Here is a 27,633-nt window from a genome sequence, read left to right as displayed (position 1 = left end):
TTCCCTTTCCCCCATTTGAGTCTCGTGTGGTGTCTGGAAAACCCATTTCACACTGGGTTGAGATGTGGGAGGGGGTTTGGACTAGGGAATTGGATTTTGGAACTCGCAAACCATGATAGCCAGGATAGAAAGCTCTTGCTGTCCATGGAGTGCCCAGGCTGGCCCACCAACTGCACCAGAGAGCCAAAGTTTCCAGACTATCTTTCCTGGGGATAAGGGCTGTTGTTTGCTTTTTCCAGCCCTGCACTCCAACTGGTAGTCCCATTCTCAAAATTGCGTACGGATGAAGATTCCTCGCAGACAAAAGGTGCTCATCCAGAAACCTTTTGCTGTCCACATAGTGCCGAGAGTGGCGCACCAACTGCACACGAGAGACGGATGGTCAGGGCTTTCTTTCCTGGGTGGCAGGTCAGTCATTAGGGTTAGGGTTTTGACATAGGGTTAGGCTTACGGTTAGGTTTAGGGTTAGGATTAGGGTTAGGGTTTTGACATAGGGTTAGGTTTAGGGTGAGGTTTAGAGTTAGGGTTAGGGTTAGGGTTACGATTAGAGTTTAGTGTTGGGGTTCAGCTTAGGGTTACTTATGGTTAAGGTTAGTTATGGTTAGGGGTAGCATTAGGGTTTAAGGTTTGGGTTATGGTTAGGTTTAGGGTGAGGTTTAGGGTTAGGGATAGGGTTAGGGATTTGGTTAGGGTTCAACTGTCCTATTCTCAGAATTTTATAAGGACGAAGATTCATCCCAGACAAAATGTGTCAGGATAGAAAGTTCTTGCTGGCAATGGAGTGCCCAGGCTGACCCACCAACTGTGCCAGAGAACCAAAGGTTCCAGGCTTTCTTTCCTGGGGATAAGGGTTTTTGTTTTCTTTTTCCAGCCCTGCACTCCAACTGCCAGTCCCACTCCCAAAATTGCATACGGACGAAGATTCCTCCCATACAAATGTGCCAGGACAGAAAGCTCTTGCTGTCCACGTAGTGCCGAAAGTGGTGCACAAACTACACACGAGCGACAGAGGGTCAGGGCTTTCTTTCCTGCATGGTAGGTCAGTCGTTAGGGTTAGGGATAGGGTTAGGATTAGGATTAGTGTTAGGGTTATGGTTAGAGTTTAGGGTTAGGGTTTGGCTTAGGGTTAGTTCTGGTTGGAGTTAGCATTAGGGTTTACGGTTTGGAATTGGATTTTGGAGCTCTCAAAGCATGACAGCCAGGATGGAAAAGCTCTTGTTGCCCATGGAGTGCCTAGGTGGCCCACCAACTGCACCAGAGAACCAAAGGTTCCGGGCTTTCTTTCCTGGGGATAAGGGTTGTTGTTTGCCTTTTTCAGCCGTGCGCTCTAACTGCCAGTCCCACTCTCTAAATTGCATATGGACGAAGATTCCTCCCAGACAAAAGGTGCCCATCCAGAAACCTCGTGCTGTCCACATAGTGCCGAGAGTGGTGCACCAACTGCATGCAAGAAACGGAAGGTCAGGGCTTTCTTTCCTGGGTGGCAGCTCAATCGTTAGGGTTAGGGTTAGGGTGTTACCATCTGCTTAAATATTGCAGAAAGGACTTTCATATTCGAATATTCACTTGAACAAAATTAAAACTCATTCAAGTTTTCTGTTGATACCAAAACTGTTTTTATAAATTGCTGAAAGATGCAAAGAGGAAAAAATAAGAAAAGGTTGGAAAATGCTAAGATTACTTTTTGAAGTAGAGAAAAGATACTACCAAAAACTACCTTTCCATCGAGTTGGTCTGTACGGTGGGGGAAGAGTGAGAGAAGTAGTTTTCTGCCTTTTTTTTTCTCTGTCTCTGTCGCTTTGGATGTTATCTCTTTGGTTGCAGGGGGTCTTTTACAGCTTTAGTTCTCTGGAATGCAGCCAGGATGTGGGCTTCGCCACTCACACTGGTCGTGTCCCAGGTCGTGCAGAGGTCCCAGTCCGGTTGCACCTCTCGGCCCTCAGAAATATGGTCAGGGTGGAGAAACTCATGCAGGTAGCACGGTGGGTCTCAGTCCACTACAAGATTGCAGAGGTTCAATCTCTGTTGATGGCAGGCAGCATACGGTGGCAGAAGAAAAGGTGAGGGCCAGGCGGGGAAGAGACTTTCAGCTACTATAGCCAGTTCTCTTTCCCACTCCTCTTTCCCTACTTTTCCCAAATTTCTCCTCATCTTCTATAGTGTTCAAAGGAGGTTGTGTGTGGTTTCTTGGCACGCAGTCCTATTCAGATGTTTGAAGAGATATGATAACCACGAACAATAATAGGATCCTTTGACAGGAAAACTCCAGTGGGAAAATTCTGGTAAGAACTTCTGGTGGAAAACTGACACAGAATTTTTGGTAGGAAGTTTTTTGACAGGCAGAAACAATGGCGAAACATAATTTTTGGCATTTGTATGTTAACTGTCTGTTATATGCCACCCCATGGTTCAACATTGTTTCTTGGGACATCGAGGTAGTTTTCTTCAGTGGTGGTAATACGAATATAGCAAACAGAGGGGGAGAAAGAAACAAGCAAAGGGTCTATCATGCATTTAACTAGACCAATGTCAATATTTAGGAACAAAATTCCAATGACAATTGCTATTCCAATTTGTGCTATCCATTTTCTCCATCCAGTGAGTCCAAAAGATTCTAGGATGTTGGTAACCCATGTTCCATCTAACACTTCTTGCGGTTGCATTGCATAAAGCAAATTTCTAGTGTGGTTACTTATTTCTCTCGTTGTTCGTGCCTCCTGAATGGAGGTCGAAGCATTATAAATCCTTACACAGCATTCGGTTTCTGATAAATTTAACATTCCACAAACCTTGTTCTTTTAACAGTAACGTATCTAATGCTAATCTGTTTTGCAATGTCATCTTAGTAGTTTACTGGACTTGGGTGTTTAATTCTCCAAATGCATGTTGTGTCCAATTGCTTAAAACACTTAATTGCCAGGTAATATCTTCTAATACAAATTGGTGTCTTTTTAAGGTGACATAGGGGGTAAAGAAATTCTCAAGAAAAAGGGATACTTTTTACCCGGTAGTGTAATAATCTGGAAAATCAACTCCTTTAATTGCCCCTTCTGGTCTTTGTGTTGCTTTTGAAGAGGGAATAATACTGTGATGATGACGACGTTCTTTAGACCCTTTAGTGAAAGTAAAGACACATCTGGGGCAAAGAGAGGGAATTCCAGGTCCACACCTAAGTCCAGCATGCTACTCTAATGACAAATGTGAATAAAACTTTCCATCAGAGCATCCCCAAACCATTCCCAGAGGGGTTATATATTTTGCAGTTTTACAGTCAGTATTGTCTGCATGATCAAGGATGGTGATTTTTGGCTTAGTATTTATTGGAGTACCGTGGATTGGGTAGTGGGTATAGGGAACTCCACAGGGATTAAGAAGATATATGTAGGTTGAGTTATAGGATTCATCCTGATTTCTCCAGCCTTTAGAAGGGTATCTCCAACAAGTACACATATCTCTTATCAAAGTTCTAATTCTGAGTGAAAACCACGTTTCTGGAGGATCTCCTGGTCCTTCTTTGCATGTTATAACCTTTGAGCAATTGAATAAAGGACTGAGGCACGGTAAATTTGGGTTCTGTAAATTTGGATTCAAAAAATGCTTGTACAGACCATGCCCACATTAAGTTTTTCCGGTTAATTGGAGTTATATTTGTTACATTAGGAAGTTGTACACACCAGGAAGGACTAAAAACTGTGGCATATTTACTTTTGTATACATCTGGTGAGTATAATGGGTCAAAGAGTGGATCCCATGTGTAAATAAGGCAGGGTTGTCTAGCATTATATTCCTCAAAGGTTATCATTCCAGGTTTAAATTCACCTTTACTTGATGTAATAGATGGGTGAGGGGATTCAATTTGAGATAACATGGTTACATTTACCTTTGGACGTATTGTTTTACAATATTTGGTGTGTGACATCCAGTCTTGAGTCATATTAGGAGGTGGGGTGTAAGTTTGGTAAAGGCCATACACTATAGGGGTACCTTTACAGTGTATTTGGGCTCCGTTGTTCTTGTTAGTCCACTTTTCAGGTAGGGGCAATGGGGCTGTCACACTAGCCATGTTAAAAACAAAAGATAAATTCAAAGGTATCGCAATCCTTGTTCAGCAGACTCGGGGAGAGTTACACATATACCCTGATCGGTATGATTCCATATTTTTGCAAACCCTTTGACTAGTTCCCAGGCAAGGTTCCTTTGATTTTCACTTTTAACAGTCTGTTCTGCTGAGCACATGTACAAGGTAAGTAACCATACAAACATAACTAACAAATTATAACTACAGTTACCAGTAAACTGAACCATAGTCCAAATCTGAGATTACTCATTCACAGTTCTGAATACTTTTCTCCGTTGTGCGGTTACCTGTAAAAGAAAAGAAAAAGGTCTGTCTGGTCCCTTTTAGGGCCCAATATTAAAATGTAGGAACAATCCACCGAGAGCTTATTTTGTGTTCTTTGCCATAAGCATCTTTTGCTTTCCAGGTGTATATGTTCAAGGGAGTGGTGAGTACCATTGGTACAGTTCCTACAGAAGGTAGTTCCACTAATACAGGTTGTCCAGGAAGGTGAGAGGGTTTTTGATTACTCTCAGGTTTTGATGTTGCTGGTATCAGAGAGGGAGGCTGTGGATAAAAAGCTGTGAGTCTGGGACAGCCATTTACTCCCCATCTGTCATTCACCATTTTTACAGTATCCTGAAGTTGTTCAGTCCAGTTGGATTTCTGAGGTTTTAGAAATCGTTTAAGCAGACCATTTGTTCTTTCCACTATGCCATTTGCTTGTGGATAATATGGTGTGTGAAATATCCACTGGATTCCTTCTTCCTTGGTCCACTCCTGGACGATGGCAGCTGTGAAGTGTGACCTGTTATCTGATTGGATAGATACAGGTTTTGGGAAAAAACTGAACCACATTTTAAGAGCTTCTAGAGTGTTTGTACTGGTTGCTCAAGGGAAAGTTTCTGCTTGCACTAATCCTGACCTGACTTCCACTCCCACTAAGACATACTGTTTTCCCTCAGACTTTCAAAAGAGTCCAATATAGTCTATCTGCCATGTGTCCCACAGCCCTTTTCTGTCTCTGATATGTAACGGAGGTTGTTCTAGAGGGTGACACTCGAGTCAGGTTCTGCACTGTTCACATGAGGATATGCAGGTGCGGCACATCTCTCGAGTTACTGACCATCCCCTGCTTCCTGCTTCTCTGTATAGGTCTTGTCCTCTTGTGTGCTGTCTCTTTAAATGCAACCACTCTAACAATCTGTTCCAGTTCTCTGCGGGAGTTTTTACACTTAGAGGGGCTAATCTGGTCAGTTCATCTACTTTGTTGTTCCAGCGGCTAGCGGGACTTTCATTTTCTTGATGAGAGGCTACCCATCCGACTAAACAATTCCCTTTCTTTGCTATAGCAAGAATTTCTTGCCATTTCTCTTTTTGACAAACAGGGACTCTATTCACTTCCCAGTCATTTTTGTCCCAGAAGGGGAGTCACTCAGTACACCCTTTGAACACAGCAAAAGAATCAGTGTAGACATATACAGAGTCAGAGGTTTTGGCTTCATGATTAAATACACTCCAAACTGCTACTAATTCTCCTACCTGTGCACTACCTTCTCCTTCAGTTATTATTTTGTCTCCTGTATGTACCTGTAAAGCTACAGCACGATATTTCCAAACTTTACCTTCCCGTTTAGCTGAGGCATCAGTAAACCACACATTTTGCATTAAGATGTCGGTAGTCTACCATTAGCCTCCAATTACCATTTGGCTTACAGACAGGCCACATAGGAGAATTGTAAGGACAGTGTGTTGCAATCACTATTCCTTTTTCTTTTAAATCCCCAATAACTGGAGTGATTCCTTCCCTTGCTCCCAAGGGTAAGGGGTAAGGTTTGACATTGGTTACTAGGGAGGGAGGAAGAGCAGGGGCAGGACTTAGTAAACACAGATACGGGATTTCTTTTCCAAAAGCCCATATGTTTCCTTCCTCATCAGTCCAAGACCTTCCCTTCAGGAGGTCTAGTCCCAGTAAATTGGTAGGAAGTTTACCCAAAATCATTAGGGTTTCAACTGCTTTCTCCTCCCCTGGTAACCAGCATCTTACCTTTGCTGTTATCTGGGGTTGTATGTTCCCGAAAGCATCCGCAACAAATATGCCTTTACGTGAGGGAGCGATTCCACATGCAGATGCATCTTCAATTTTCAGGGCAGATACTTGAGCACCAGTGTCTACCAAAAAAGTTACAGGACTTTTGCGGGGACCAATAGGAAAGGTTATTAACAAATCTCCTTTGGAATTTTTGGTAAGCCGTCTAATGTAAAACCAACCTTCGTCCCCCCGCTTACCTACTGAGGACGAAGACAGGAGTTTCCTGTCACCTCCCTTTGCTGTGATCCCTCCCCTTTCTGTGACTCCTCCAGGGAAGGGGCTGTAGTTGGGACAGCTTTCAGGGATCCCTCTTTTACTGGCCATTCTTGAATTAATATCTCTAATTTATCTGTTGGTTGGCCATCCATTAGGGATTTTGGGATTCCTTTTTGCAAGCCCACAATCCAGAGGGCATTCCTTTTTTCCCTGTATCCCCCAGTGTTAGTGGGTCCTCCTTGTCCAGAGGAGAATGTTACCTTTTGGAGTCTTACTGGAGTACTTTTGCATTCAGTGCGCCGAATTAATTTAGTATCAGTAGTAATTGAGGGTACCGGACCATATTTTCTTCCATAATTAATTAATTCCTGTGCCACTTCTCCCCCGGTCCAAATCTTATTTTCTCCACAGTAACGACTGGGGGTTAAAGCTGCTTCTAAAGTGGTTGCAGTTCTTTCCCCTTTGGTGAGGCTTTCTATTTGTCCTTTTAGTTGAATGCCAATGGGCTTCATAGCCTCAGGGAGTCCCCTGATAAGGGGAATCATTCTTTCAGGGTCTATAGGCAGCATCATAGGGGATTCACGTCTTGGTATTAATTCCCTATCATACATCATTTGTAAACAAGCAGCCTTTTGAACACTTTCTACAATCTGATTAACATTTCCCACTATAGCCAGAGGATCTCCCCTTTCTAAGGGGTTGAGTCCTCCAGCCCAATAGGTTGCTCTTTGGGTAAGGGGCCAGGGTGCACAGTTATCTCCTGTGGTCAGGAAAACTCCAGTTCCGCAAAATCCTTCAGTCTCTTTTTCTGATAACAAAATTTGGTCACCCCCAGTAAGAGAGACTCTCCAAACATACTCAGTCTCAGATTCTTTAGGGGTTCTGCTATATTCCTTTTTCAACTTAGCTAATTCAGTTGCTGTATAAGGGACTTCTTTTATAGTTATTTGAGGTGTATCGTCATCCGAGCCCTCATATGTGTATTCTGCTTTAATTAGGGGACGGAGAGACACCGACAGTTTTTCCACTTGGTCACGCAAAGGTTTTAAGTCAGAGAGGGGATATATTTCTTTAGATGACTCCAGCTCTGACTCCCTTTTTCCTTCTCGCATTAATCTTGCATACAGCTCCTCTCGGAGCACAGGGGCTGTAGCCCTTTCATTCCTTATCTCTTCCTGGAGGACAGTGACAGTAGCCTCTCATTCCTCCAACTGCATCTGCAAAGACTTAACTGAGTCTTGCAGTGAGTTAACCACTTTCATGTGAACTTTTTGCTGTTGTTCTTTGTTGTTAATTGCAGTTATTACAGTTGCACCTAATATTGAACAAACGATAGGTTTTCCTTTACCTTTTCTCGCCCCTGCCCACAGGGTAGAGATTCGATCAACAATTGTTTGAATATTATACTAATTATCTTGTGCCCATTCCATTCCCAGAGGAGATGGTCTGGCACCAAATTCATCTAATAGATTAGTAAGTGCTTGCACATTATGTTCCATGTTACCACAAATTCGGAGTGAATACGTCCCCAGGGGGTTCCTCTTAAAAGTTACAGCAAATTTCCGAAGTTCTTCACTCCTCTCCCTGGAAAGGCCGCTCTTAAAATTCGGAGCGATCTTCTCCAGAGAGCCCCTCATGAAAGTTACAGCAAATTTCCCAAAGTCTCACTCCTTCCTCTGGAGAGTTACCTCTTAAAAGTTATGTTACAACCAAAACCAGGGTGAGCTTATCTGGGGGGCCCCTTGTAAAAGTTAATTTCCAAAATTTCACAGCTTTCTCCCCAGAAAGCACAAAGTTACAATGTGCACATTAACTTCAAAAACAGAATAAAATGGAAAAATAACTTGTAAAATCAAAGTCCTTAAGTCACACAGTCATAAAGTCAAAAAAAGGAAGGTACCGTACTCTGATTGTCTTATCACAGAATGATCGATCATAAAAATTAGCAATTATCAGGTTTTGGAATGAACCTTCCTTTTTGCTTCAAGGGAATCGTTCTGACTACACCAATAAAGAAATATTACGATCTGTTTAAATATTGCAGAAAGAACTTTTAGATTCGAATATTCCCTTGAGCAAAATTAAAACTCATCCAAGTTATCTGTTGATACCAAAACTGTTTTTATTAATTGCTAAGAGATGCAAAGAGAAAGAGGAAAACATAAGAAAAGGTTGGAAAATGCTAAGATTACTTTTAGAAGCAGAGAAAAGATACCACCAAAAACTACCTTTCCATCAAACTGGTCTGTGGGGTGGGGGGCAGGGAGAGAGAAACAGTTTTCTGCCCTTTTTTTCTCTGTCTCTGCCACTTTGGATGTTATCTCTTTAGCTGCAGGGGGTCTTTTACAGCTTTAGTTCTCTGGAATGCAGCCAGGATGTGGGCTTCGCCACTCACACTGGCCGTGTCCCAGGCTGTGCAGAGGTCCCAGTCCAGCTGCACCTCTCGGCCCTCAGAAATATGGTCAGGGTGGAGAAACTCATGCAGGTAGCACGGTGGGTCTCAGTCCACTTCAAGACAGCAGAGGTCCAGTCTCTGGTGACGGAAGGCAGCATATGGTGGCAGAAGAAAAGGTGAGGGAGAGGCGGGGGAGAGATTCTCAGCTGCTATAGCCAGTTCTCTTTCCCACTCCTCTTTCCCTACTTTTCCCAAATTTCTCCTCATCTTCTATAGTGTTCAAAGGAGGTTGTGTGTGGTTTCTTGGTACGTAGCCCTATTCAGATGTTTGAAGAGATATGATAACCACGAACAATAACAGGATCCTTTGGCAGGAAAACTCCAGTGGGAAAATTCTGGTGAGAACTTATGGTGGAAAACTGACACAGAATTTTTGGTAGGAAGTTTTTTGACAGGCAGAAACAATGGCGAAACATAATTTTTGGCATTTGTATGTTATCTGTCTGTTACACCAAGCTCCTCCCTCTAAGCAATTGTAAATCCGAAATTGAGAGGTTCCAGTTGAGGAAATATGGAGAAAGAAAAGATAACAGCCCTTCATTAAAGGATATATGTGTATAGGTAGCACAACAAAAGAACAAAAAAAAACCCAAACAACAATCCTGCACCCAAAGTTCCCACCAAAAACAGTTCAGTACTTTTTGCCTTTTGGCACAATTCTAACCACAATCAGCAAGGGGGCGCTGTTGGATCACTGGAGGAGCAGAGCCTGTAGTTGCTCTGTGTTGGTTGGCAGGGGGCGCTGTTAGGCTCTGGCAGTCGCCACGTGGGGGCCCTGGTGCATGGGAGAAGCCCAATGGAGATCCTCCCCCCCACTGAAAGGGGAAGGAGAAAGGGGAAAGGGGGTTCTTCCTATGGACTCATGCGGTCGACAGCTGGCTCTGGCTGAGATTTCCCCCCCCTTCATCGATGGGTACAAGCTGCTGCCAATACGTGAACGGAGGAGGGGAGGGGTGGCCTCTTCCCTCAAAGATGACCCTGGTTTCTCTGATGAAATCTGAGGCAGATCCGGGCCATGGGCAGAACAGGGCACAAGAGAACAGAGGCAGACCGGGGCCAAAGGCAGCCAGATGACCTGACCGAAAACAAAAAGCCCTCCCTCCACACACACACCTTCCCTGAGTCAGGGCAGAAGTAAAGTCAGGATGCTGTTTCCTGAGGAGAAAAAAACTCACCTCCCCCCCAGTCTTCTGAGGCCCATTTACTTGGAATGTGGGGCTGCTGGCTAGTTCTTTTGTGTGTGTGAATCACTCTAGTCACACACACACACACACACCCCTCGTTCAACACCTTTCTTTCACAGTGGTGCAGGGGAAAAAATTCCAAGCTGGGTTGTTTTAGAACAAGTAAACCTATGACACCAAACCTCTTTCCATCATTTACCAGTAGTCCTGGATAAGTGGGGAGGTCCCAGGTGACTGAAAGTTAGCAACTGTGATGGTCGTCTACAAGAAAGGTCAGAAAGAGGATCCAGGCAACTACAGGCCTGTCAGCCTGACCTTGGTGCCCGAGAAGGTTATGGAACAGATTATCTTGAGCGCGATCACACACAACACACAGGGCAACCAAGGGATCAGGTTCATCCAACATGGGTTCAGGAAAGGCAGGTTCTGCTTGACCAACTTGATCTCCTTTTATGACCAGGTGACCCACCTAGTGGATGAGGGAAAGGCTGTGGATGTAGTCTACCTGGACTTCAGCAAAGCCTTTGATACTGTCTGCACAGCATACTCCTGGAAAAGCTGGCAGCCCATGGCTTTGACAGGTGGACTCTTCACCTGAACTGGCTGAATGGCCAGGCCCAGAGAGTTGAGGTGAATGGAGTTAAATCCAGTTGGCAGACAGTCATTAGTGGGGTTCCCAAAGACTCAGTATTAGGCCCAATTCTGTCTAATATCTTTATTGATGATCTGGATGAGGGGATCGAGTGCACCCTCAGTAAGTTTGCAGACAACACTAAGTTGGGTGGGAGTGTTGATGAAGGGTAGGAAGGCCCTGCAGGGGGATCTGGACAGGTTGGATTGATGATCTGAGACCAACAGTATGATGTTCAACAAGGTCAAGTGCTGGGTCATACACTTTGGTCACAACAACCCCACGCAGTGCTACAGGTTGGGGGAAGAGTAGTTGGAAAGTTGTCCAGCAGAAAAGGACCTGTAGGTGCTGGTCGACAGTGGCTGAACATGAGCCAGGAGTGTGCCCAGGTGGCGAAGAAGGCCAATGGCATCCTGACTTGTATCAGAAATAGTGTGGCAGGACCGGAGAAGCGATTGTCCCTCTGTACTTGGCACTGGTGAGGTCATACTTTGATTACTGTGCTCAGTTTTGGGCCCCTCACTACAGAAAAGATGTTGAGGTGCTGGAGCGAGTCCAGAGAAGGGCAACAAAGATGGTGAAGGGTCTAGAGAGTACGTCATATGAGGAGTGGCTGAGAGAGCTGGGTGTGTTTAGCCTGGAGAAAAGGAGGCTCAGGGGAGACCTTATCGCTCTCTATAACTACCTGAAAGAAGGTTGTAGCAAGGTGAGGGTCGGCCTCTTCTCCCAGGTAACTAGCGACAGGACAAGAGGAAATGGCCTCAAGTTGTGCCAGGGAAGGTTCAGGTTGGATATCAGGAAGAATTTCTTCATTGAAAGTGTGGTCAGGCATTGGAATTGGCTGCCCAGGGTGGTGGTGGAGTCACCATCCCTGTAGGTGTTCAAGAAATGACTGGATGTGGCACTTGGTGCTATGGTTTAATTGACATGGTGGTGTTTGGTCAAAGCTTGGACTCGATGATCTTGGAGGTGTTTTCCAACCTCAAGGACTCTTTGATTATATGAGTATCATTGCTATTATATTTTACCTTGTTTCAATTATTAAACTGTTCTTATCTCAACCCACAAGTTTTACTTCTTTTCCTGATTCTGTTCCCCATCCCACCGGGGGTAGGAGCGTCAGTGATCCACTGTGTGGTACTTAGTTGCCAGTTGAGTTAAACCACAGCACTTGCTTCTAGCTCAACCAAGCTCACAGACTTTGCCGAGGGAACGTTGTCTTTTGGGTCTCCCAGTAAAGGTGATGTCAAGAACTATGACAGTCTCTGTTCCACTTTCAATTTTGATAAAATACAGGATACAATCCCAGTTACTCAGAGACAAGACAAAGGACTTTAATTCTCCAGTATGTGGTGGTCTCCTGGTAGCCAAGTATCAGATATTAAGACATCTAGACTCAGACACATACTAGGCACTTATTTTTCTGATTAATTAAAGTAGCAACTGCTTTTTATTATAGAGTTTTCAGATGCAGATCCTCAGATGGTATAGATTATTAAATTCATTGAAGTCGACTGGAACTATGATAATTTATACCAGATAAGAATCTGAACTATCATGGGAAATACAGACTCACTACAGCAATATTAAATGAGAAATGCTGCCTAGTTTTTTTTAATGCAAAGACAGAAAGTAAAACTGGAGAAAGGAGGATGGAGAAGGTTTTGTCTCCTTTCCCCACAGCCACAGATCAAAACTTGTTTCTTCAGATGCCTATGAGAAAGGGGGAAATGATAGTCAAGGGTAGTTGTGCATAGACCAGCAAATGTTGTGCTGAGTGCATGTGGGAAGTTTCTTTGCAAAGTCTAACCTTATGACTTGTTGCAACACAAAATATATGTTGTGGTTTAATCCCAGACAGACACGAAGTCCACACAGTTGCTCACTCACTCCCCAGCCCCCCCAGCGGGGAGGAGAATCAGAAAAAAAGTAAAGCTTGTGGGTTAAGATAAGAAAAGTTTAATAATTGAAAAAAAGTAAAATCTAATAATACTAATAATAACAATAATTGTAATAGAAAGAAGGACTAAAACCCAAGAACAAGTGATGTACAGTATGATTGTTCACCACTCGCTGATCAAAGCCCAGCCAGTCTCTGAGCAGCAATCAGCTTATCCCAGCCAACTCACCCCAGTTTATATACTCAGCACGATGTTCTTTAGTATGGACTATCATAGAATCATAGAATGGTTTGAGTTGGAAGTGACCTTAAAGATCATCTAGTTCCAACCCCCACACCATGGGCAGGGGACACCTTCCACTAGATCAGGTTGCTCAGGGCCCCATTCAACCTGGCCATGAACAATTCCAGGGATGGGGCATCCAAAACATCCCTGGGCAACCTGTTCCAGTGCCTCACCACCCTCACAGTAAAGAATTTCCTCCTAATATCAGTTCTAAATCTCTCCTCTTTAAAACTGTCTGCCCTTGTCCTATCACTTTCTGCCCATGTAAAAAGTTGTTCTCCCTCTTTCTTATAAACCCCCTTTAAATACTGGAAGGCTGCAATGAGGTCTTCCCAGAGCCTTCTCCCGGATTAACAATCCCAGCTCTCTCAACCTGTCTTCATAGGAGAGGTGCTCTATCTCTCTGATCATCTTTGTGGTGCCCCTCTGGACCCACTCTAACAGGTCCACATCTTTCTTGTACTGAGGACCCCAGAGCTGGATGCAGTACTCCAGGTGGGGTCTCACGAGAGCAGAGGGGAAGAATCACCTCCCTCAACCTGCTGGCCACACCTCTTTTGATGCAGCCCAGGATTCGGTTGCCCTTCTAGGTTGTGAGTGCACACTGTTGACTCATGTTCAGATTTTCATCCACCAGAACTCCCAAGTCCTTTTCCACAGGGCCACCGTGAGAGTCCAGATTTGTATCTCACTGGGTTGGTTGTTGTGTCGAATCAACCATCTTGTCTCTGGGGGACGGGGGGGGGGGGGTAGGCCTGTTCACATGGTAAGGCCTGCAGTCAACATGGTGGAGTGCATGGAGCGCATGTGGTATGGGAGTCACGTGGCTGGCATGTCAATCAAATAAGGCCTGCTTGGTAGCCCGCCCACACCACGCTTCCTGGAGCCTCTGATTGGCTATGGCACCCCTCACTTCAGCTAGGAGGGCAATGAGTGGTCAGTGAACAAGATGTCCCGCCTGGGAGGTGTGGCCAAAGTTGCCAGGGCATATAAATAGAGGTGCACAGGGCCTCCATTTTTGTCCTGCCTTCTCTCCTAGAACCTGCCATCATGTGACCTCTGGTGGTAGCTATAGAAGTCTCTATTCTAGCCTCTTTCTCCTTCTTTCTTCACTTAACCTCTTTCTTCCTTTCTTTACTCCTTTCTTTCCTTAATTTCTTGTGGGTAACTTAAAACTGATGGGTTGTATTTTACTTAAGTTGTGGTTGTTGTGTGCTGGGTACTTTTGTGGAATCCTCTAAAACCCTTTTGCCAAAACACTTATTTTATCATTAAATTAAAAGAAGTTCTCTTGGGGAAAAGTGTATAGCTTTTTCTCTGTACATGAATTCAAGGTATCAAAGAACTTAAAGGCTCTGCAAAAGTTCAGTGGGTGAACTCTTGAAAGTCTGAAATAAAAGTAAAATTCCCAGTAAAGCTTGAGGGTTCAGGACTGGAGCTTTACAACCAAAAGTGAGTTCTTTTCCCAGTCTGTACCCACGTCTGGGATTGCCCTGACCCAGCTGCAGGACCTCACACTTGGCCTCATGAGATTCTCATGGGCCCACTTCTTGAGCTTGTCCATGTCCCCCTGGATGGCATCCCATCCTTCTGTTGTGTCAACTGCACCGCTCAGCTTCGTGCCATCTGCAAACTTGCTGAGGGTACACTTGATCCCACTGTCTATGTCATTGATAAAGATATTAAAGAGCACCGGTCCCAAGACAGAGCCCTGAGGGGCATCACTCATCACTGGCCTCCACCTGGACATAGAGCCATTGACCACAACTCTCTGGATGCATCCATACACCCAATTCCTTATCCACTAAATAGTCTACCCTTCAAATCCATATCTCTGCAATTTAGAGATAAGAATGCTGTGTGGGACCACATCAAAGGCCTTACAGAAGTCTAGGTAGATGACATCGGTCCGTCTTCCCTTGTTGACCATTGCAGTCACTTCATCATAGAAGGCCACCAGATTGGTCAGGCATGATTTTTCCTTTGTGAAGACGTGCGGGCTTGTCTCAGATCACCTCCTTGTCTTGTATGTGCCTTAACATTGCTTCCATAAAGGTTGTGTTCCATGATTTTCCCAGGCACAGAGGTGAGGCTCACCAGTCTGTAGTCTCTTGGGTCTTCCTTTTTAAAAATGGGAGTGATGGTATTTCCCTGTTGCTTTTCAAATATGATGGAGAGTGGGTTGACAACTACATCAGACAATTCCCTCAGGACCCTGGGATACCTCTCATCAGGTCCCACATACAATGAGGTTCCTCAAGTGGTCACAAACATGATCTTTACTTACAGTGGGAAGCACTTTACTGCCCCAGTCCCTATCTTGCAGTCCATCCACTCGAGAGGTGTGGGAAGAGAGGTTGCTATTGAAGACCGAGGCAAAAACGTTTATTACCTCAACCTTCTCATCCGTTGCTACCAGTTTGCCAGTTGTGTTAATAGGGGGGGTACACCTTCTCTGACCTTCCTTTTCTGGTTAACTTCTTGTTACTCTTTGCATCCCGTGCCAAGTTCAGCTCCAGACACACCTTGACCTCTTTCCCCTTTGAGAAATGTGAATCTAACCTGATGCCAGCATGCCTGGTGCTGTGTAGTCCATCCCATTGCCAAAAACTAAGAAATTGTGGTAATTACATTAGCCACAGAGCCATGTATTAATAGACTGGGTCCATTTGTTTCTTCCTATGTTGCTACCTGCAACTGGAAGGACAGAGGAAAAAAATTACCTGTGCTCCAGATTCCCTCACCAACCATCCCAAGGCCCTGAAGCCTCTTTTGACCACCCTTGCACTACATGTTGCGGCTTCATTGCCACACACATGGAAAAGCAGTAATTGGTAATAGTCCAAGGGCAGTACTAGGCTAGAAAGTTTCCTAGTGATGTCCTTAATCCAGGCCCCAGGGAGGCAGCAGAGTTCCCTAAGAGGAGGGTCTGTCCATCATATTGGACCCTGTTCCTTTCAGAAGGGAGCCACTTGCTATAACCCATCTTTTTTTCATTGTGGAGGTGGTTGTGATACAGGCACTAGGCCTTTCTGACCTTGGCAACTCTGGTGTATATGGACCGTTGTCCACATCATCCATTGACTGGCCTTTCACATCCAGAACCTCATATCTGTTGTACTGAGGAACCTGGGATTACAAGGTGGGCAAGGAAGGGACTCACGTACCACCCTGAGCGTGGACTTGCCTCCATTCCCTCCTTTCCTTTAAGCTGCTGCCTTCAGCCTGATGGGGGGAGGATACAGGATCCCCTTGATCTTTTTTTTTCTGGTGGCTGTTCCTGTTTCTGTTTCAGGAAGGGTAGAGCATGGTTCCACCAGTTTCTTTCTCAGACTGATCTGAGCAAACAGATTGAAGTTTCATTTCCAAGTTGCCAGTATGGGGAACACCATCCCTTTCAAGAAATGCTCAAACTTAGCAAACAATTTTTCACTTCTAGGACCATCACTGCAGACAAAGCAAAAGATTCTGAGCAAAGAGAAAGTTACATTCTTCCCCTTAGCAGACGTGGTGACTGTGACTCATGAGTACCAGATGGAGGTTGTCACCACAGCATCAATTATTGGGATAGGAAACTGCAACTTCTGTAAGGCCCAGAGCTATTTTAGGAGGACTTTCCTGATGCTAGAATCAGTTCAGGGTGGATCCAATTTCCCATGCCACTTAGAGGGTGGAGTTGACAAAGGACTGGGTTTATAAACTCATCCTTCAAATCTTACATTAGTTCTGCCCTTGTCTCCCTCAGTTCTTCCACTCCTAACTCATATCCTAGTGATTTCTTATTTTCTTTTTAAAGAAAAGATCTCTAGCTTTCCTAGAGAACTACAAAAGCAGACATTCAACTGCAGCCAATGAACTTTTGTTTTAAAAAAGAAAAACCAAAACCTTTATGCTTGCAGAAATAAATTGAAAGGTCAGAGTAGGGTGCAAACTGACTCAGTACCAGTTGTCTAAGTGTGCATACAGAGAGTTTTGGTGCCTGTGCTGATGCCCTGAGCACAGTGAGAACTGGACAGCATCTGTCAGGCTTTGCTGCTGCTGCTGCTCAGAATTACTGAAACCACAGAAGAACAAGGTCATTTTTGTGCTGGCTATAACAAAGCTTTGAGAAGCACATTAAAGTTACTAACTGGGAAGCACTTCTGACTTAGAGTACTGGAGAGATTCTTCCTTCTTCTCAGATTGGGAGAGCAGTAACAGCATCGGATCTTCACTACAGCTAGGTGAATTCAGAGGCTCCATTGAGATCTGTCCCTGCCCAGAGGCTCCATTTTTTTTGGAACCACTAAAAATATGTATTTTACATAAATACACCAAAATAGTTTTCTCTCCCTCCTGCTCATGGATGACAACATCTGCAGGATGACAGGCGGCGATATCTGCCTACAGCCACAGGCAGCCAAACATAGTATCTCCTAGAGCATTTGAACCACACCACACACAGTGTCTTTACCTATTCCTTCTGAAGGACCCCAATACAACCCAGCAGAGGACAGTGTCTAGCAATAAGACAGCTGTCCCATGAGTCCTACCTAATTAACTGAAGGAAAGAAGCATGGATAAGTACTAAGTATCAAGGGGCCCCTTCCCTTCCAGTAGTAAAATGGACAACTTCTTGCAACTCTTAATACCCCCTTTCCCCCGGAAAAGGCTCAAAGCACTAACTTTATGGAAATATAATAATACACTGTACTACTATTTTTCCAAGTGGAGAAGTGCAGCAGAGGCATATCTCTCAGCTCGTCTTAATCCCTGGAGCACAGAAAAGGAAAAGGAAGAATGTTCTCCCTTTCTATTCAGAACAACTTCAAAAGCTGTGTGTTGTTTAGCAACAGACCAGTAGAAAAAAAATTTAAATCCCTGCTCCAAGAAATGGATTCCAAGAAAACCTTTGAAGCTACTAGTCAGGACAGAGCAGTTTGGTTTTACTATAACTAAGTTTTATTTAGTTAAACCCAACCCACAAAAAAACCATCACCTTTAAATGGCACTTTGCTTAAGGATGAAGTTGACACCAAATACTGCTATACAGATACCAATAGAAGATGGAATGTGGGGAGGAGAGGGCAAGAAAAAAATTCAAAACAATTCCCCAGAATGTTATACCCTCACGCTGGGTCTTCATTAATTATTCCTCAGTGCATAGTCCTCTTTGACTAAATGAAGCTTAACCAGATGGCACAGCATCATTTTTCTGCCATCAAGAAAAACTCAATCTCTAATTTCATAGGATGGCTACATTATACAGAAGCACTCATATTTAGAGCACTGGTAGTTTCATACAATCCGAGAAAAAAGTAGTCTGTAAGTACTGACTGGGTGTTTCAGCCACAACAAAGCTAGACGCAGGTTTGTAATATTTTTTGAATACTTGTAAACTAAGACTTTCAGAACCAGTGGGAATCAAAGTTTAAATTGACTGTTAAGAAAAAAATAAACAAAAATAATAAAAAAAATCCTTAAGTCTAGCTCCTTTTCCACAGCTTGCTAAATGCAATCACTGGTGACTGAGACGAAGCAGACATTGTACCCAAGTTTTTTAAAAGAATGTCAACTTTTTCAAACAGGAATGATTTAAGTGTTGTTTAGCTATCTCTGCATTTTCTCTGCCCCCATACTTTCTGCAGATTCTCAGTTATAATTTATAAAGGCAGAGAAGTTCACAGAAGACTGGCAAGTATCTGAAGTAGTTGATGCCCAGTTAGGTATACTTTTCCTTGCACTGCTGTCTTAGCTGCACTGGTGGAGACAAGGGTGTGTGGGAAAAATCCCTCTTTTAAATTTAGGAAGATGGCATAAACTCAGGGAATAAAGAAAAAAGGAAGAATTTATTCAGTGCGCCAGGTCTTTCTCTCACCGAATTTCCGGGGAAAAAGACCCTTTGGGTTTAAATCTTATACATTTTATAGTTTCACAAAATCCCACCCTTTTTCAGATAAGTTTAATATATTCATTTTTGCCTAAAAAGGTTTCTTTTCTCTGAAAAGGGGCTTTCCCTTTCTTCTGATTGGCTGCAAGGCATCCCCTGTCAAAGATGATGGATCTTTCTTTATTCTTAGCCCAAAGAGAGAAAAGAACCCCTGTGTACAAAATGGCCCCAAAAGATTTTAATTTTTAAGAACTTTTGTATTTCCCTTATCCGGCCGAAAAAGACCCTGATACTCAAGTCTAGATTTTGGAACTTGGATATCTTACAACTTCGCAATACGCCTATATAAAAAACCCGTATTTTTATTTCTCATAATCCTCAGAGGGTTTTTTTTGGTTTTTTGTTTTCTTTTTTTTTATAAGTTTAAAGGGATTATACATCAAATCGCCCCCTTATCCTCTGGCCTCTCTCCCACTTGGCTAATATGTCCATGGCTTCATCCATATTCTGTTTTCTTGGAGTGTTCCCATTCAAGCAACAATTTCTGAGCATTCTTTGCATCCTTCGTTTGTTTAGGGACGGGGCGTAGAACCATAATCTTCTGGGTTCCTGGGCCTCTTATTGCAGCAGCTTTCGGATCCATAGGCATATCAACCATATGCATTCCTTGAACAACACTAGTAATCAATCTTATGAAACATGGGATTAAACAGGGTAAAAATACTGATCTGGCAATAGCACATGAAAGGAAAAACTCCACTTGTTTCCACCATGCTCTTCCAAATAGATCAGACCACCACCCTCCATCTAGCATGGATTTCCAGCTTTGGACTGGCACATGGGCTATTTTGCAGATAGAGGTTATTTCCATTACTGCTTCATAGTTATCATCAATTTGTAAACAACAATCTGAGGTGTTAAATTTCCCACACACTCCTCCTTCTTTTGCTAAAAGATAGTCTAAGCTATTCTGTTTTGATATATTGTGGCTCTACTTTGACACTGCTGTTCAGCTATCAATTGTAATCCTGTCGCAGTCTGATTTATAACTATTTCGACCACAGTTTGTAACTGTATGATTCAATTAAGCATATAAATGGGTGTACGGTAACCCCATGTCCCATCCTGCGCCCATGTGGCTGGTCCATAATATTCAATAATCCTTTCAGGGGGCCACTCTTCATCTCCCCATTTCTGGGATTCTCCCACTGAGTGTCCTTTAGTCCCAATATAGGGTACTTTTTCTCCAACTGCCCTTTTTTCTCGGTTAAGTGAATCATACAAAGGGACCCCTAATTCATCTCCACTCTCTAAGGGCAACAGGAAGAACCCAGGGAGGATTATCCCTAAAGTGCGACAACCTCTCCAATTTTCTGGTAAAGCTGTATATGCTCTTTTTCCACAAATCCAAAAGAGCCCATTGAGTTCCTTCCAAAAGAGCCCATTGAGTTCCTTCCAAAAGTCTTTGGAAGTGCTATCAACGTTCTTCTAAAACTTTGATATTTCTTTTATTCCAGAAAAGGGGTTCATTTTGGCTTTGTTACATTTGTAGAGCTTCTGGTTCATATCCCACTCACAACTGGAGTTGCCTTTTTCTGACCAATAATCTGTTGGGGCCTGTGGGAAATACTCACTGTGAGTGAAGTTAGTCTTCAGAGTTCTTTTGCATGGGGTTTCCCCAACTGGGTGTACAAAATGAATTCCTGTTTTCAGTATACAATCTCTTCCAATCACTATGGAGCTTAATAACCACCCTTGTGGCTGACTTATTTTATTACGAGAAAAAGTATAATTCCCTTTGAGTATTTCTCGTGCATCTAGGCTAAAACCCCTCCAGGGCCATTCCTCTGTCATTAAAGGTCCACTACAAACCCAGCAGCAATTTACATTTAGCCCTTTTGCAATTGTTTCTGCTAAATCAACTAACAAGTTTTGTCCTTCTGAGGGGAGTTCCAAATTTCTGATCTCTTCCTGTGTCAATTCAGAGTATAAATCACTCAATTTTGACAATAGTAGATGATCTTTAGCTGTCTCTTGTTCAGTATTTGTAATAATCTCTTCCAATATTAGGTCAGGGACCCCCCACTCGCTGGTGATATCCCAACAAATCCATGTCTCACCCACAGGGCAGCTTAATCCTAGACGTGCTCCTTCCGGTCCCAAATTCTTTGCTACCCCATAGCGTCTGTTACCTACTGTGGTGGGGGAAAAAACAGTTTTCCCCCCAAAGTTATAAAATGGTAACCCCCCAGGGAGTGGTTACCCTTGGGGTTGAGCCAATGAGCACTTCTGCAAAATGTAAACATATCACCCAGACCGGAAAAGAAGGTCAGTTGTAGTTGTGGTTGTTGGAGAGAGGTGGCCATGTTCTGAGGCCACAAGGAGAAGCGGCAGGAGCCCTGCTGGGGGGCTATAGCCCCCCCCCCCCCCGGCTGGGGGGCTACAGGGACTTGGAACAGTGTTAGACTGGGCTAAGTATCTGTAGCTGAGAAGCTGGGAGTTTTTCTCCTCCACCGTGAGCAGCAGCAGGAGCAGTGTACGGAGAACTGTGGCAAAGAGCCAGAAGATAAGGAGCAGTAAACAAGCATGCAGCCAAGCAGGAAGACACAGAGGTATCTGAGAGAGAGAGCCAGCAGCAGAGAGAGAACTAAGCTCTACAGAGAGAGAGAGAGTTTGGGTAAGAACTGAAACAAACTCCCCAAACCCCTCTGAGACCTCCTAGAGAGGAGGAGCAGATGGACTCTTACTTGAGAGGAGTCCTGGAGTGCTACAGCACCGAAAAGAGAGGAGCTGAGAAGCTCAAGGCATCCCGGAGGTGGACTGAGACGGCCGAAGGAATACGGAGGAGGGCTTCGCCCCCCTGCTGCTCTGAGACAGAGCACAGGAGCTCTGATAGAACTCTTGAGGCAAAGGCCTTCAACTGAAAGCTGCCTGAGACGTTCTGACTCAGGGGTGAATCCCTCGAGGAAGGGACCTTCATGGGATGTCTTACACCCCATGATATGACGTGGTGAGGCGAGCCTTGTCCCTGCTACACAGTCCACGGAAGAGAAAGACCCTCGCTTGGAGTTGAAGGGCCGAGAGGGGCTTGGAGACCCCCCTCGTGTGTGCTGGCAGAGATCCAGCTACAGCTGCTGCATGGAAGAAGAGAGCCTGCTGCCCTAGAGACACTGCTGCTCTGAGAGTGGGAAGGATCTCTTCCTTCTTCCCGCCTGGACTTTTATTTGGAGGAAGAAGAGATTTGATCCATTGTAAATACTGATTTATCATAGAAAAGATAGTTATGATTGTATATGATGTATTATAATATTTATTTGTAAAGTCATTGTAATATAATCCCTTCCCCCCATTTTGAGTCTTGCGTGGTGTCTGGAAAACCCATCTCACACTGGGCTGAGATGTGGGAGGGGGGCTTGGACTCGAGAATTGGATTTTGGGACTCTCAAACCATTACACCTACTATACAGGTTTCTAATTCCTTTTTATCATAACAAACTTTCTTCACGTACTCATATGCCATAAAGGTGGTTACCACACCTGTCTCATAGTATGCAGTTTGGTGACACTTTGAGTAACGATCATTGGCAATGGCTGTTAGTTGGAGCACAGCTAAAGCAAGCAGAGGTCCAGTATAGAATATACTTCCACTCCCCATGCCTATCGGGTTGCAGCTGACAGCAGGGTAGAGAGATCTTCTTGTGGCAAGTATAGAGGCTAACCTGGTCTTGCCCTCTGTTGCTTTCACTTCGTGACAGGCCAAAAATGCTGCTTTGTGTACCTGCAAGTTTTGCGACAGTAATACTTCAGTCACTACATCATGCAACCTGTTAGTTTGTCTATACTTGAAACACTGCAAATGAGATGTAAAGCGCAAATCACAGGTATCACATTTAGTCTCTTCTTAGAATTTAACAAAGACACATATCTATGCTTTGGTCTTGTTGTTGAGTTTGTTTTCTTACTACCAGCCTTCACGGCGATGGCCCTCTGTTGCTTTTACTAGGATTCTGGATCCTGGCTTCTTTTGGTGGGAGTGGCATGTCAGCAGCTGTCGTCTCTGAGCAACTGTAAAAGAATTTTACTTTCAAATTATTTTAAATTTCGGGAACTCACCTTCACATTTCCACTCAGGAACAGAGGAAGGAGGTGCCACAGGTCCTTTGACTCTGGTACTGTGAGTCCATCCCTTCTCTATAGTCCTGATTGCAGTTTCGGTAGTTAGTACCACTTGATAAGGTCCCTCCCACTCCGGTTTGAGGGGTTCTTCCCTCCAGGTCTTTATCAAAACCCAGTCCCCCACTGAGATATTGTGTACTTTCATCTCTAACTTCACCATTTGTAGCAGCAGTCCCTGCTGCCTGAGATTTTCTAGTCTTTCAGCTACTATTTTGATGTATTCCCTAAGGTATTTGTCGCCCAGTTCCAGGGTTGGGGTTTTAACACCTTTATAACATGAGGGATAAGGCAGCCCAAATAACATTTCATAGGGAGATACAATCAGATCCTTTCTTGGGGCTGTCCAAATCCTAAAGAGAGCCAAAGGTAAACATTTTGTCCAAGGTAATCCCATTTCTAGTGCCAGTTTAGTGATGGTTCGTTTTAATGTTTGATTCACGCGTTCCACACTTCCTGAGCTCTGGGGGTGACAAGGGGTATGATGTTGCCAATTTACTTGCAAGGCTTCACATACTAGTTTCAAAATCTTCGAGGTGAAGTGTGGTCCACAGTCAGAGTCTATGGTTTCAGGTAATCCAAATCTGGGAATGATTTGTTCTAATAGTACTCTGAGTACACTCTGAGCAGTTGCCCTCAAGACTGGGAATGCCTCCACCCAATGAGTCAAGTGATCTACAATTACTAACAAATATTTCCACCTCTGTACCGAGGGTAACTCGGTAAAATCTATCTGAACTCTTTGAAAGGGTCTGCTTGCAAGTTCTCGTCCTCCAAGGGGACGAGCTCTTTGCACTCTCTTATTTACTTTCTGGCAAATTAGGCATTCGCTTGTAACATGCTTGGCAATTGTACATACCCTTAGGTGCCCATAAGCTCTTAGGAATGTGTCCACCAGGGCTTGAGTTCCCCAATGAGTGCTGTTATGCAGTTCTTTTAACACTTCCCGCGTAATTGCTTCTGATAACATTTGCCTCCCATCCGGGAAGAACCACTCCCCCCTTGCATTCTTCTTAGCTCCTATTTCCAATAACTTTTGTTCTTCTTTGTCAATAAATATTGGTTGTGGAGTTTCCTTCGGTATCAGTACTAGAGCCATTATCTTTGCCTCAGGTACCTTGTGACTCAGGGCTGCCTCTCAGGTGGCTTGGCCTGCTCGATTATTGCCCTGGCAAATTATATTGTTCCCCTTTCTGTGGCCTTTAACATGAACAATGGCAATTTCTTGAGGCTGCTGGATTTCTTTGAGCAAGGTCTCCAGAAGCTCTCGATGGCTTAAATCTTTCCCTTGAGAGGTCACCATTCCCCTCTCATGACAAATTATCCCAAAAACGTGTGCTACCCCCCAGGCATATTTAGAATCAGTGTATATGGTTCCCACCCCACTGCCGATTATGTGTAGTGCACTAATTACTGCATATACCTCGCATACTTGAGCAGACCAAGTATTTGGGAGACTGCCTGATTCTATTACAGTGAGATCTCCATCAATCACTGCATAACCACTTTTTTGTTTTCCTTCCACTACTCTTGATGACCCATCCGTAAACAGGTGCATCCCTCATTCTATAGGGATATCCATCAAATCTTCTCAGATTTTCATCTGATAGTCAATAATGTCTAAACAATTGTGTTCAACTTCCTCATTTTCTATGGCGTTCTGACCATATAAGAACTGTGACGGATCTACACATGAATTGGTTATTATACTTAAATCATCTTTTTCTATTAATATGGTTTCGTACTTTAAGATTTGGGAGTCTGTCATCCATCTCCCGGATTTCTGGCTCAAAATTGTTCTTACTGCGTGTGGTATATGAACCAACCTAATTTTTGCTCCAAATGTTAGTTTTCTCACTTCTTCCACAAGGATGGCCATAGCAGCTACTGCCTGCACGCACGCCGGCCACCCCCTATTTACTGGGTCCAGCATCTTTGACAGAAAAGCTACTGGTTTCCTACTTCCCCCCCAGTCTTGGGTAACAACTCCCTTTGCAGTCCCTTCTGAGGCATTTACATAAAGGTCAAAAGGTTTCTTTAGGTCTGGTAATGATAACACTGGAGCTTGGGTCAAGGCTTCTTTTAGTTTCTCAAAGTTTTCAATTTCTTCTGAGGAATATTCCACCCTCTAAACTTTTCCTGAGGCAGTATCCATTAGTTTTTCATATAGGAACTTTGTTTTACTACTGTAATCTGCAATCCACAGCCTACAAAATCCTACCAACCCCAAGAATTGTCTCACTTCCTTTTTAGTCATTGGTAGAGGAAGGTCCAGGATTCCCTTTATCCTTTCTGGACCCAGTTTTCATCCATCACTGCTTATGATGTATCCCAGATATTTTACTTCCTTTTTTGCAAACTGAAGTTTACTCTTTGACACTCTTAATCCCTGTTCTCCTAAATAGTTTAGCAGCCTCACTGTTCCTTTTTCTACTTCTGTTCAGGTTTTCCCAGCCACCAACAAATTGTCTACATATTGTAGAACAATAATTCCTTCTCTTGGTTCAAATTCATTTATTATTTTTTCCAAAGCCTGTCCAAACAAATTAAGTGCTTCTGAGAACCCCTGCGGGAGGACTGTTCATCTGAGTTGTTGTTTCCTGCCCGTTTTTATGTCCTCCCATTCAAATGCAAAAATATCTCAAGAATTTTTGTCCAGGGGACAAGTCCAAAATGCACCCTTCAGGTCAACCACTGAAAACTATTCACACTCTGGAGGTATTTTGCTCATTATGGTGTATGGGTTTGGTATTACAGGATGTCAAACACGAACTATCTTATTAATTTCCTGCAGGTCTTGAACCAACCTATATGTCCCATTGCTTTTCCTTACTGGCAAGATGGGGGTATTGTATGGTGACATGCAAGGTTCTAACAATCCGTCATGTATTAAACTCTATCACCGGTGTAAGGCCTCTTTTCCCTTCCAGGGGAATGGGGTACTGGCAAACCCGAATCGGATTTTCTGTATACAACTCCACTGTAAAAGGTTCTATTTTCAATCTTCCCTGTTCCCGTCTTCGGCCCACACTTCAGGATTTATACCCAAACCTTCACTTAGGATGAAAAGTTTAACTTCCACCCCCTCCCCTTGAGGTACCACCCCTACTCCCAAGATTCCCTTAGATCTCTGCCTAATAGATTCACCCCCACCTGGGGTGTAATCAGTAAATCTGCTTCAATCTCCTTCCCATTTCCTTTTATTAATACTGATGGGGCTACTGGTACCTCAAAGTGTGTCGTAACATAGAAATTGTGTGAACAATTTCTTTGCATTTCTGTGTGTATTACCTTGGCATAGCTGAATGCTGATAGTAAAAATTACTGTGCCACTAAGATGGCTACAGGACCTGAAGTTAGAACAAAGGTGGATTCATGCCAGATGCCAAGGAGGAGTTTTGGCAGGTGAATAAAGTTTTCTCATCTCCTATGACCACCTGTTGTGGTCCAATTAACAGTGGACAGCAGAACATGTTTTCCTTATGTAACCAATGTAGTGTGAACAAGAAACTAAGCGTCATGAGCACTATATAATCTGTCTTTCTTCTAATAAAGACAACATATTGCCTGATCATATTGACCTAAGAGCATCTGTCCGTTCCCTTCCATCGATAAAAGTGTTCTCCTTTGGCTCCCTGTACTGTTTGGTTTGATACTTTTATTCCCGATGGAGGTTGAGTTACACATATCCTCTGAGCCCCTGAATCCACTAGAAAGATGGTATTGTCCTCCTGGGGTCCCAGTTTTAAATCTATCAAGGGCTTTTTTCCTGTTCCTGACTCCAGGAGGAAGAGCTCCTGACATCCCTATTCTGAGTTCTCCTGTAACTGGAAGACTTGGATGTCTTTTTGGCACCTAGGACAATCCCTTTTAAAATGTCCTTCCTGTCCACAGTAAAAACAAGTTCTTCCCTGTCTTTGTACATTGGGAGGGGCTGTTTGCATCCCTGGTCTTGTTAGTGCTCTGGAAGGTCCTCCAGGGTATTGAGTTCCCTGTCCTTTATATTTATTGGGGCCAATTCCATATTTCCCTTGTGGTACCCATGCCCTTCTCTGCCCTGAGGCTTGTTCCCCCCCTTGCTTATTTACTTCCTCAACTGTAGCTATCATTAACTGAATCTTCTGCTTTTTCCCGCTCTTTGTCTCTCCGAACATATACTTTCTGAGCTTTCTTCAATAGCTCATTCATGTCTTTCTCATTCCAGTCCTCCAACTTTTCTAATTTCTGTCTACTATCTGGCCACGAATGAGTCACAAAAAAAGCTTTCAATAATTGCTGCCCTGCCGGACTGTCCAACTGGACCCCCGAATATTGTTGTATGTTTTTCTTTAATCTTTCTAACCATTCAGACCGTGACTCATCCGTGGTTTGCTTTTCATCAAAAGCCTTAGCCATATTGTGTCCTCAAGGGGCTGCCTCCTTAATTCCTTTAATAATGCAATTTCTGTAATCTATCATATTCTGTCTTCCCCCGTCAGTATTTTGGTCCCAGTTTGGACGTGCAATTGGCATTTTTTGTTCTCCCCCCTGTCCATTTATCCCTTGGGGATGCTCCTGGTCCCAGACTTGGATTCCTGTGGTTCTAATCATGTTCCTTTCCTCTACTGAAAACAATGTTCCCAATACAGATTGCATCTCATCCCCTGTATACATATTTGGGCCTAAAAATGGATCAAATTGTTCAGCCAAGCCCAGTGGGTCCTCCAATAATTTTTTCATTTCTTTTCAAAATTCTCGTACTTCAGAGTTAGTTAATGGGGCATTTACATA

General features: G+C 43.8%; 1 long non-coding RNA gene across 1 annotated transcript in view; it reads right to left on the bottom strand.

The window, feature by feature from the left end:
• Window positions 1–27,633, bottom strand: part of LOC116780009 — an 893,112-nt gene that overhangs the window by 169,315 nt on the left and 696,164 nt on the right. The gene's annotated exons all lie outside the window — the stretch shown is intronic.

The sequence above is a fragment of the Chiroxiphia lanceolata genome, chromosome W (assembly GCF_009829145.1).
Source record: "Chiroxiphia lanceolata isolate bChiLan1 chromosome W, bChiLan1.pri, whole genome shotgun sequence".
NCBI classification, from domain to species: domain Eukaryota; kingdom Metazoa; phylum Chordata; class Aves; order Passeriformes; family Pipridae; genus Chiroxiphia; species Chiroxiphia lanceolata.
This window is presented reverse-complemented; position numbering and strand designations above follow the sequence as displayed.